Source organism: Coenobita brevimanus, chromosome 59 (genome assembly GCF_032717465.1).
Source record: "Coenobita brevimanus isolate Jiangsu-jjx chromosome 59, ASM3271746v2, whole genome shotgun sequence".
NCBI classification, from domain to species: Eukaryota; Metazoa; Arthropoda; class Malacostraca; order Decapoda; family Coenobitidae; genus Coenobita; species Coenobita brevimanus.
Window position 1 is genome coordinate 28,893,697 of NC_137012.1, and position 12,382 is coordinate 28,906,078.

At 45.7% G+C, this 12,382-nt stretch overlaps 1 protein-coding gene across 7 annotated transcripts in view; it reads left to right on the plus strand.

Moving 5' to 3' along the window:
- Nucleotides 1-12,382, plus strand: part of CtBP (C-terminal binding protein) — a 77,726-nt gene that overhangs the window by 24,598 nt on the left and 40,746 nt on the right. For 5 of the 7 annotated variants that reach the window (XM_080274721.1, XM_080274718.1, XM_080274724.1 and 2 more), the window contains exon 2: nt 5,509-5,577. The exons of the other annotated variants lie outside the window; for them this stretch is intronic. The gene's annotated coding sequence lies outside the window, so the exon portion shown is untranslated. The remainder of the gene's footprint in view (nt 1-5,508; nt 5,578-12,382) is intronic. 7 annotated transcript variants of the gene reach the window in all.

Sequence of the window (12,382 nt, forward strand, 5' to 3'; positions counted from 1 at the left end):
GTATGTTGTGTGTACGAGTGGCTGTGAGAATTATGGATAAGGTGTGCGTGTAGGTGCAGTACGAGAGAGAGAGAGAGAGAGAGAGAGGGAGAGAGAGAGAGAGAGATTAGGCTATGACTTGGAATTGGTTGACAGGAGAGAGCAGGGGAGGGATGGAGGTGGGGAGGGGATGTGTTTGTGTGATAGAGAATATGGCCTGCCAGAGAGAGAGGGGGAGAGAGAGAGGGAGAGGTGGCAACACTGCTTGAGTTACCAAGTGTCGCGGTGGATTTCCTCTGCTAGGGGGAGGGGGAGGGGGTTTAGGGGGTGGAACGATGGGGAGGGGGTTGACGGGAGGGGGGCTTGGCGACAGTAAAGGTGGCTGGGAGGTTTAAAGATGGGGGAGTAAAGGGTAGGGGTGGAGGGAGAGTGTGAAAGGGGAGGGATGGTGGGAGGGGGAGAATATGAGAAGGGGATGGGGGGAGGGAGTGGGAGAATATGACAGTGGTAGGGGGTGAAGGGGGAAGAGAAAGGGGTGCTAGATGTTATTGGGAAGAGAAAGAGGAGCCGGAAGGTGGGAGAATATGAATGAGGGGGGGAAGAGTGAATGGGGAGGAGAAGGAGCAGGTAGGGGGGAGAATATGAATGAGGGGGGGAGATTGAATGGGGAGGAGAAAGAGGGAGGGGATGGTATAGTGAGGGAGCAGTAGGGAAGGGAGAGGAAGCGAATGAAAAAAAAAAAAAAAAAGAATGTTAAAGGAATATAAACGGAAGCAGAACAACACACCTAATGGTCTTTTTAGTGCTCTTACGGATATGACTGTGACTGATATCTGAATGTGTGGCGTGTATTCCCGTCAGTAAAAGAAGCTCCCTAACACCTCTTCCTTGGCTGTTTATTTTTGGATATGGGCATTTAGTATCCTTTTGCACGGTACTAATGGAGAGTATGGCGATTTTGGACGGATTTATGCAACAGAAGAGGGCAGTAAGGTGTAAGCTGGATAAATCGCTTAGGAAAAGGTGTTATTGGGCTCCTTCATCGGCGAAAATACGGGCCAAAGATTCGGATAGCACAGCAAGAAGGCTCCTCTCACCCATCAAGCCCTCCAACCAGAGCCGGCAGGAAAAAGTGAAAGGACCACCACACGCATGGAAAAAAAATGACATGGAAATTTCGTAAGAGAGGATGAATGGAGATGTATATTCTACTCCTTATTTGTGAAGGAAGTAAACAATCCATAACAATTTCCATGATCTGTGTGCGAAGTAAGCAGCAAGAATTTCGTGTTTACCTATGAATATGTCTACTTGGGGATTTGAAGCTACCTGTTCAAGCGACTTTAAATGTTCTTACTTCGATATTCTTAGGTAGTTTATTCCGTTTGCTTGTGACTGAGGAGGGAAAGCAGGAGGGGTAGAGAAAGGGGCAAGGAAGAGGCAAGTGCAAAGAGAGAGGTAAAAGGGAAAGATGGAGGAAAGAAGAGTGAAGGGAAGAAGAAAATGTGAGTGGAAGACAGGATTGGAGAGAGAGGCAGATAAAAACAAAGAAAACTCGGAGGTGGAGAAATAAACATTGGAAAGAGACAGCTAAAAGATTGTCGGTTTTGGGGGAAGGTGGAGTGGAGTAGGGAGAGAAAGAGTATGTAGGGCTAGTGAGATGGGAGATAGAAGGATGATGGGAGGGGGTAGCCCGGTGGGGGTGGGGAGAGAAAGGCGTGGAATTAGTGAAAGTAAGGGGAAGGGGGAATGATGGAGAGGTGGGGGCGGCCTGACAGTGAGGGAGAGGTACTAGGGGACGAGCAACTTGAGGGGGTAGGGGGGGAGAAATGGACGGGGAGGCAAGGAGAGGAGAGGGGGAGGGAATAGAGAGGACAAGTTTGAGAGAGGGAGAAGAGAGGAGAGGGGAGGAAATTCATTGGCATGTGGAGAGAGATAAGGGTAGGGGAGGAGTAGAGAGAACAGAATGGAGGGAAGGGAAGGGAAGGGATAATAAGGAGGAAAGAGAAAGGAGGTTGAGTATGTGGATGGAAGGGGAGGGAGGAGAGCAGCGTAGGGATGTGGATGTAATATGGAGGGGTGGTGAGATAAGAGGGGGGTATGTACTTGTTACTAAGCTGGGAGGAGAGAGAAAGATAAGAGTTAGGGTTCTGGGAATTGAGAGGGGGAGGGGGAAGCTTTGGGGCAGGAGAATCTTTCATGTAATTAGTTCAAAAGTTGAAGGTCGCTCGATGGGAATGTATTAGTGTATATTTTTCCGTCATTGTTTTGTTCACTGTAGACTCCCGGATGTGTGTGTGTGTGTGTGTGTGTGTGTGTGTGTGTGTGTGTGTGTGTGTGTGTGGTGTAGGTTTTCAGTCTCCTGTTTTGTAATCGTGCTTTTTACAGCAACCCTTTCTATTTCACGTGTGTGTGTGTGTGTGTGTAGAATATTTAATTCAAGTTAAAGAGACTGAGTCGTAGTCAGTCTATTTAACTGTCTGCTTATCTTTGTGTAGCGTTCAGTAATCGTCACAACAGGTTAATAATGCAAATGTGTTATCGTACTTTGGGATGCAGCACGTTCTCTCTCTCTCTCTCTCTCTCTCTCTCTCTCTCTCTCTCTCTCTGGTGTTAGTGCTAAAAATAGTGATTACACAAATATGTCCTAATGGTTTTTAATAGCTATAATTTCCCTAAGATTATTGATCCGCGTATTGTGTTATCTAAATATTGGGTCTACCTCAACACACACACACACACACACACACACACACACACACACACACACAGCGTCATAATGAAAGGGTTAATCCTAATACAATGCAGTCTGTCCTGGAGGTTTGTGTTGTGTTTTTCTCAATTTATCCACATTCTTGCCTCCTCTTACAACACATCCTCTTCACTCGCCTATTTTCCTTGTCCTCTCATGTTAGTTTGTCTCCGTTTGGTCCCTTCTCTGGCATTTGTTCTAATATTAATGTAGTTAGATTTGCAGCAGTTGGTTTTAGTTTTATTTACTGTATACCTGTGCTGGCTTTCATTCACTCATTCATTCACCTATTTGTTTATTCATTTCCTGTGGCTTTTCCTATCATCCATTCGTCATTCTTTCCTTCCTAACTTGCCAACTTTCCTTCCATCCTTCCTTCCTGCCTTCCTTCCCTTCTTCAGTCATTCATGCATTCATTCATTTTCCAGCCAATTTGATATCCATTCCCCCTTTCCATTCTCCCACACACGACCTTCCTACCCGCCTCTCCCCTCCCCTCCCCTCACCACTTCCCACCCACCGTTCATAGTGTGTGTGTGTGTGTGTGTGTGTGTGTGTGTGTGTGTGTTTAAAGTGCTTGTAGGTAACTATAATAATTAACATGCTAACTTCATACTCTGCATTTCCTTATCCTCTGTCTTGTTCCCCCTATTTCTCTCTCTCTCTCTCTCTCTCTCTCTCTCTCTCTCTCGCGAATTATGTCCTTTGTCCATCAGTGTAAGTGCATTTAATTCTTTCTGTCGTCAACATTATCAACATTGCATCACTGAGAGATGTTGATGTTGACATATTGATCCTTGGCCTTAATGAGAGAGAGAGAGAGAGAGAGAGAGAGAGAGAGAGAGAGAGAGAGAGATGGTGGAGGGGATGTTGTGGTTTGTCACCTCACCTCACCTTACGACCCCCTCCCCCCCACACACACACCACTTCATCCATATCCCCCTCACACACACACACACACACACACACACACACACACACAAAACCATCCATATCCCCGTCCCCCCGTCACAAATAACCCCCACTCATTCTCCCTAGTTTTCTCTGGCTTTCGTACCTCCCCTCTCCTTCTCTCCCTCCCCCTCACCTCCCCTCTTAACACTCCCTTATACCTGTTTTACTTCCTGCATTCTCCCTTTCCTTTCCTCCAGCCTACATCTCAGCTTCATGTAGCTAGTCTCAGTTTAACTCTCTCATTTCTTTTTCTTTTCTCCCCGTCCCTCACCTCTTAGCCCTCATTTCCCCCCCACCTGACAGTCTCCCCTCCCGTCTCATATTTCCGTCACCTCCCCCTCCTCTCCTCCCTTCTTTCCTTCCTGTTCCTCCCCCCTCCCTCCTTCCCTCCCTCCCTCTGTCTTCTTTCCCATCCCACCTTCCCTCACCCTTTTTGTCTCCCCTCTCTTCTACACCTACCCTCTCTTCCCCTTCCCTCCTCCACCTTCCTTCTTCCTCTTTATATCTCTCCCTTCCTCCCGTTTCCCTCGCTCTCCCCTTCTCCCTTTCCCTTCCTGTCTCCACCCTTAGCTTATTCCACCCCGCCTCGCAGTGTCGTTTCTCCCTTCACACCTACTCTTCCTCTCATCCACTTTCCCCTTCTAATACTCTCGCTTACCTCCCCCGCCCTCCCCCCCCCTCTCTCTCTCTCTCTCTCTCTCACCATCTTTGCATTCCTCTCCAGCTTTTGTATCCATATATTTGACATAGAATTGTTACATTAGTCGTAACCTATCAAGCAGCCTCGAAAGATCAGTTGCTGTTTGTATTTCTTTTGTATTTCTTTCCCATGTCTTTTATCCTCTTCTGCTGCTCCCCCAGTTCCCCCTTCGCTTTCCTCCTCCTCCTCCTCCTCCTCCTCCTCCCTTGTGGAGTTATGAGTAGTTTGTGTGGTGGGGTACAAAGTTAAAGAAAGATTAATAAAGTTACCCAGTTTGTAACACACACACACACACACACACACACACACACACACACACACACACACACACACACTTTCTCTTTCACCCCGCTTGCCCTTTCACCTCATCCTCAGCTTCACTTGCCCTTCCAGCCATATTACCCGCCTCCTCACCTGACCTACCTTGCCCTTTCTCCATGTGTGATGCCCTTTGCTTGCCCTTTATATTTCTTTTTACCAGATTTTCTTATTAATTAATTTTTACTTTACGTTAACCCTTTTTCACATTTGCTTCATATTTATAGTTTTTTATTTTTTCCACTACAAATGATTTTTCTCCTCTTGGGTGTTTTGTTTTCCTTTTCGTCCCTTTTTTTTTACTCGTCTTATTTATCATTTTTTCTTTAATGGCTGTTGTTTCTCCCTTTTTGTTTCTTGTGTACCTTCCTTTCTTTCTCCTGTTCCTTTCTTTCTCCTGTCTGTTCACTCGCCTCCTTTCATTTCTCGTCCTTCTTATGTTTATTTTTTACCTTTTCACGTGATCATCGGCCGTAGTGTTGCCCTTTGTACTCCTTGCTTTTAAGTGCCTTTTTATTATTATTTTATTATTATTATTATTATTTACGTTCCTGTACCCATCAACCCCTCTCTTTCCCCTGCTTTGTTCTCTCTCTCTCTCTCTCTCTCTCTCTCTCTCTCTCTCTCTCTCTCTTGGCACACGTTTCGATGTGGCTAATGTGACTATATTAACAGTCTGGAGAGCTGTCACCCACTCACGTTTATTATTTTCTCACCATCCGTTTCCTTTTTAATCTTGTTTTTCCAGATTCTTATAAATATTCTTGTCTAATACTTACCTGGTATCTTTTCTTCTCTCTTCCAGACACATAATTCCAGAGTCTATCCAGCGTGGCCTAAACAACACAGCAAAGACAGACGTTTTATCTATCGAGTAAGTTGAAGTTTTTTGGTTTACACTTAGAGAGGGAGGGAGGGAGGGAGGGAGGGGGAAGAGAGAGAGAGAGTCTTGGTAGGTGTTTGCGAGGGGAGTTTTGGAGTTATTTTTGAGTAACTTTGGATAACTTTTGGCTGATCACTTGTTCGTTCGCTTCTCCCTCCTTCCCCCTCTCTCTTAGCCCTCCCCCCCCTTGGTCTCCCTTTTAATTTCCTCACCAGCCCCCTTCTTTTTTCCTCCGCCATTTTTCCCTCCCCCCAGTCCCCCCCCTTTTTCCTCCCTTTCCCTTCCCTGCCATTTTTCCCCTTCCTCTCCTTGCGTTTGTCACCTCCCTTTTTATCCTGTTCCTTCTTTCCATCACCATTCCCTCTATTTTTCTCAAATTTTCCACTTCGTTCCCACCATGCGTTCCTTCATCGTCCCCTTTTTCTCTCCCCTGTGCCTCTCTTCCTCCATCTGCCAGTCATCTCCCTCCCTCTCTCTTCACATTCATGACTATCCCTTTCTACTCCCTCTCCTCCCAACCTCTTCACGTAATCACCCTCACCCTTCTCTCTCTCTCTCTCTCTCTCCTTTTAATCGTATTCTTTCCTCCCGTTTCTCTCATTTTCTCCCTCCTTCCTCCCCATCCTTCCCCATCTTCCTAACTTTCTTCTCTTTCCGTCCCCTTATTCCTTCCAGCCCCTCATTTTCCTCCATCCTTCTCCCACACCTTCCTCCCATTCCTACTCCCTCATCACCTCCCTCTTCCATCATTCTTCCCTCCTTTCGTCCATCACTTTTCCCCTCTCTCTTCACTCCCATCTTCCCCCCTTCTCTCCTTTCTCCCTCCTCCTCCTCCTCCTCCCCCTTCCTCCCAACTCTCACAAACTTGCTCTAACTTCAGCGAACATCGGAATCTTCAAACATTTGGCCCAAAGTTTAAAAAGTTTGTGTAAAATTAATGGTCATATTTTAGAAACTTATAACAATGTGGTAACTCGTGCTAATATTTTCTAACTTTGCCCGGCGAATTTTACCAGTTTGTGGCGCGTGCAACTGACGAAGCTTGTGGTTGTGGTGGTTGTGGTTGTGGTTGTGACTGGTAGTTGTGATTCTTGCTACTGACGATGCTTGTGGTTGTGGTTGGGGTGGTTATGTGTGAGTGGTAGTTGTGATTCTTGCTACTGACGATGGTTGTGGTGGTTGTGGTGTTGGTGGCGGTTGTGGTTGTGGTGGTGGTGGAATGAATGGTAGTTGTGATTCTTGTTAGTGACGATGCTTGTGCTTGTGGTGGTGGTTGTGGGGATGGGGGTGGTTGTGGTGTTGGTGGCGGTTGTGGTTGTGGTGGAGTAAATGGTAGTTGTGATTCTTGTTAATGACGATGCTTGTGCTTGCGGTGGTGGTTGTGGGGATGGGGGGGTTAGTAGTGATAGTTCTGGTGGTGGTTATGAGTGCGTGATAGTTATGATTCTTGTAACTGACGATGGTTGTGGTTGTAGGGGTGGCTGGTGGTGGTTGTGGAAGTGATTATGAGTGGTGGTTGTGAGTCTTGTAACTTAGGGTTGTGGTGGTAGTGGGAGAGGTGGTTGTTGGTTGTGGGGGTTATGAGTGAATGGTAGTTGTGATTTTTGTAAGTGATGATGCTTGTTTTGTTTGTTGATAACCAAATATAGTCAGATTAGCAGCTTGATAGTAACCAAGGAGACTCATTCCTGCCTCGTAACCAGGATCATCGATTTTCATGCAAGAAGGACATCAGGGTGCGAGTGACTTATTTTCGTCAGATGAAGTCAAATATACAGTAGTTTGTCTTCAATGCTTGCCTATAGTATGTTCACTCCCAGTTGGCTCATTGAGGGTGCGAAAGTGGGCCAGTCCCGTTAGATGAAGGCAGATATGTTCACACTTATTTTGAAGACTTGCGGTATACAGACAGACACGTAGCCATTATAGCGCATCTGTTTCTCACGTTCACCTGTTTCTGTGGACATTCGTACTTTGCCAGCTTGGATGTGGATTTAGTCTTATCCCCCTTCTCCCTCCTAGTATAAAGTCCACCCCTTTAGTAGAACCTGTGTGGAATTTTAAGATAATCATAGTAAAGGAAAGGAATAATAATAATAATAATAATAATAATAATAATAATAAATAATGCTGCTGGTGGTGGTGGTGGTGGTGGTGGTGATAAAATTGTAATGATAATGGTGGTGGTGATATAATGAAAATAAAAAGATTATGAATACCAATTTTCCTTGGACTGATTCAGAAAATTACAGTATAGCAAAGGTGGAAGAAATATGAAAATAATTGTGAATAGAGAACTCTTAATGTTAATACCGACCACAAGCGGTGTTCATCTTTTTATCGTGAAAAATAATAAATGAATAAATTGTTTTCGAGATGTGAAAGCGGAGGAGAATTTGCCATTTTATTTTTGCAGGTCATATATCAGTATCAGGATGAAAGTGTTGAAAATTGAGTGTTTTTAGTGTGACGAGGACGCCTTTGTAGGACTTCCAGTGTGTGTAGGACTTAGTGTGGATGTCTGTGAGGTGTGAGGATTCCAGGGGCTTGAGTGGATGAGTGTGTTGTCCCATTCAGTTTGGCGGATGTCAGTAGTGGGGAGGTGTAAATATTGGTGTATATTATGCATTCTAAGCTGTGCAAATACTGTATCTTTAATAATAATAATAATAATAATAATGGTGGTAGTAGATAGCTTACTTTCAAATCCCGGTTCATTTGTTAATGCCAAACGCACTCTCCTCATCCCTCCCCCTCCCCCTTCCCCCTCCCCTTTCTCCTCCCCCTCTTTCCATCCTCTTGACCTCCACTGTCTTCCCTTCCCCCACCCAACTCCTTTCTAATCTTTCCTCCACTACCCTTCCATCCTTGCACCTTTCCCTCCTGTCCTACTGTACTCCCTCCTCCATCGCCCTCCCACCCTCCTTCCCTTCCCTCTCCTCCTCCTCCCAATCACTTCTTACGTCCCCCCGCCCCCCCTTCCTCTAACGCCACATTGAAATAGTTGGAAATATTGTTGCATGTAGTTTTGTGAATGCCAATTGTTTATACATCGCAAATATTAGAGTTGATGTATGATTGGCTCTCAAATTTTTAGTCTCTTGGAAACGGGGGGGGGGGGACATGGCAGTACAAAAAACACGGTACAAATCCTGTTTTATTGTTTTATTTATTCGTTCATTCATTTCTTTAAGGGTCATGGGTCACAGGTGAAAGGCCTCAGGTGCTGCTTCCCCTCGACCCCGCCCACCCCCACCCCTTCGCCCTTCCTTATCGCAATGGCATGACAAGGAGGGTGAGTTTTAAGCCACACACACACACACACACACACACACACACACACACACACACACACACACACACACACACACACACACACACACACACACCTTCGCCCTTCCTGTCACAATGACATGACAAGGAGGGTGAGTTTTAACACACACACACACACACACACACCTTCGCCCTTCCTGTCACAATGACATGACAAGGAGGGTGAGTTTTAACACACACACACACACACACACACACACACACACACACACACACACACACACAGCCTTTCTAATCAACCCTTGGATTTTTTTTACTTTATTCCCTCTGCCTGAAGAATTACACACACACACACACACACACACACACACACACACACACACACACACACACACACACACACACACACACACACACACACACACACACACATGGCCTTTCAAACCAGTCCATCGATTTTTGTTTGTACTAAAGTCTAATTATTTAATCTGTAAAGAAAACGACGGATTCGATTACTAAACTCATCAACCCAAACTGATACTGTGCTGTTAAAAGATTGAAAAAAATAACTCATACAAACGGTAGTTGATAAATAAGTAAACAGCAAATATTTATATCCTGTACTTTTATTTACCCGTTGCATCATTATTGCAACATAGGAAGCCTAGGGATCCGGGGCCAGGCTAATCACTCCAGGCATTGAAGTTCATTTGTTTGTTATAGTTACCACCCAGCGTATTAAATGGTTTCCTGGTCTACAAGGCACCATTGGCCTGTCAGTTTTGAAAAGGTAGCACAGCATCGAGTGAAGGAATATTGGACGGTGATGATGATAAATGTAAACAACAGAGGAATAGTGTTGATCCTGTAAAAGTAGCACAAATAAACCTGTAAATAAAAAGTAAGACCCCCCTCCATTTTTTTCAGTTAGCGGTGTGTGGCAACTGCGGCGGGGCGGTATTGCCAAATGCTTTCGCTTTTCCCGCTCGCGTTGGCCCAGATCCCCGGAAACTTAATAAAAATCCTGACTTCTTGTGGGAGAGTTGGTCTTAACTTCTCAGGGGAAAGTTAACGGGACTCCACTACCCCCCCATTCCCCCTCCCCTCCACGTAGACACACTCCTGCCCCCTCCCCACATACTCTCTCCCCCCTCCCCCCTCATACACACTCACCCCTCATACACACTCCCCCCGTCCCTTCTACATACTGACACACACTTCCTGCCCCACCATACTTACACAACCCCCCTCCCTTTCCCCACGTCGCTGCCTCCTTTCCTCACCTTTCCTCTCCCTTACCTTCCGTCTTTCTGTCTTACGTGCCCCCCCCCCTTTTTTTTCTCTTCTCTCCCCTTCCCCAGTTCCCACTCCCTCTCACCCTTATACACTTTCTCTCCCTCTACTCCCTTTCCTCATCTTTCCATTCTCCATCCCCTTCACCCTACCTCTCTGCCTCCACCTCTGTCTCTCCCCCTTCCCCTCCCTTACTCCCACCCACAGATACTTACTTTGTTTTCCTCCCCTCTACTCCCCCTCCATTCCTCACTCCCCTCTTTTATCCATTTTCTCTTACCCCCCAACTCCATTCTCCCACCCCTCCCCTCCCCATTCTCTACACTCCACTATAATTCCTCGTCTCCCACAGTCACCCCCTCACCATTCCCTCCTACACTCCCTCCCCCTCTTCCTCCACCCCAATCTCCCATCCACACTGCCACACCCACCTTCCTTCCAGTCATGTACCTTCTACCCCCCACCGCTCCTCTCCCCTCCCTGCTCCTTTTCCATCCTCCTCTCCCCCTCCCTCCTCCTTTTCCCTCCTCCTCTCTTCCCTCCTCTTTCATCATCTCCTCCACCCCCTACTCGTACCTCTTACCTCCACCTCTCCATCCTTCACACCTTTCACACTTTCTCTACCCCATCCCTGTCACTCATCTCCACACCCCCTCACCCTCCACCATCACTCCTTCACTTTCCCTTCTCATCACTCCCTCTCTCTTCTCACACCCTCCCTCCCTCCCTTCCTTCCCAAGAGACAGACGGACGAACAAAGAGGCAGGGAGACTTAGTTGGCTGCTCTGGCCTGTCTTTTTTTCTTGAGAGAGAGAGAGAGAGAGGAGAGAGAGAGAGAGAGCCCAAATACAACTTTTTGGACAAACTCCACAAAAACTCCGGAAAGAAAAATCGTGAGGTGACGCGACGCGAGAGAGAGAGAGAGAGAGGGAGGGAGAGAGATGAAGAAAGTGATAGGGGGAGGAAGAGATAGGGAGGAGAGGGGTGTGTGTAATAGGTGTGGGGGAGGGGGAGAGGAGGGAGGGGGGAGGTTAAGAGTGAAAGTTAGTGGCGAACTACTCGCTGCTTCTCCGGCGTGACCCCCCCCACCCCCCATGTGTGTGTGTGTGTGTGTGTCCACTTCCCTTTATCTTCTGCATTTATTGACGGCATTTATCTGTCTCTATATCTACTGTATTCGGTATCTGTCTTACAAGTACTTAAAACCTAAATATCCTTAACTTCCTAAAAACTAGAACATTAAAAATAATAGCGATGATAATAATAAAAATAACTGATACTACTAATAATAGAACTTAAATATCTAATAATAATCATACAGATATTTCCGGAAGGGCAACTTGTGTGTAATATAAAGCTTGTAAGTTAACTTCTACCCAAAGCCTTGGTAAAGTTACAAACAGACCTAAACTTGTCTGAACCTCCTTGCTGAAGTTGGGAGAGAGAGAGAGAGAGAGATGCAGTGAATGTGTGTGAGAGAGAGGGGGTGTATGCAATGAACGTGTGTGTGTGTTTCTGAGAGGAATGTATGTGTGAGAGGAGAGCTAGGAGTGGTTGAAAGTGGAAGAGGAAGAAATAAAATGGGAAGAAGAGAAAAGCGGTGTGTGTGTGACGTAAAGCACAGGTAGGTACGTGACACCAGTGTTTCCAACCAGTCACACACACACACACACACACACACACACACACACACACACACACACACACACACACACACACACACACACACACACACACACACCTTTCACACGCAAACTGACTAACCCCTTCTGCGAAAATTGTTAGTCTTCTACGAATTTTTCCCTAAAGGTGAACACAATCGATTCGCTTCCGTAATAATAAAATGAACATAATGTCATCGATCTGCAGGGGTTGATGGAGGCTGGTTCATGACTGATTTTTTTTATATATATGTATTAATTGAAATAGTTTGGCGGTAGTAAAGTTGAAATGGGCATTATTGGACTGAAGGGGTTATCAAAAGTATTAGTTTGAATGTTTGATATGCGTATAATAATTGCAATAATAACAGGAATGGTAATAATAATAATAATGATGATAATAATAATAATAATAATAATAATATTAATTCATCATGTCAGTATTCTCCACACTTCCTCCTTTCGCTTTCTCTGATTTCAAAGTCACTTCATTTTCCTGGTCATTTTCACTATCATCACCATCCGATTCTTTCGCTGTCTCGCTTCTCATTTCCTAAACTTGTCATTAT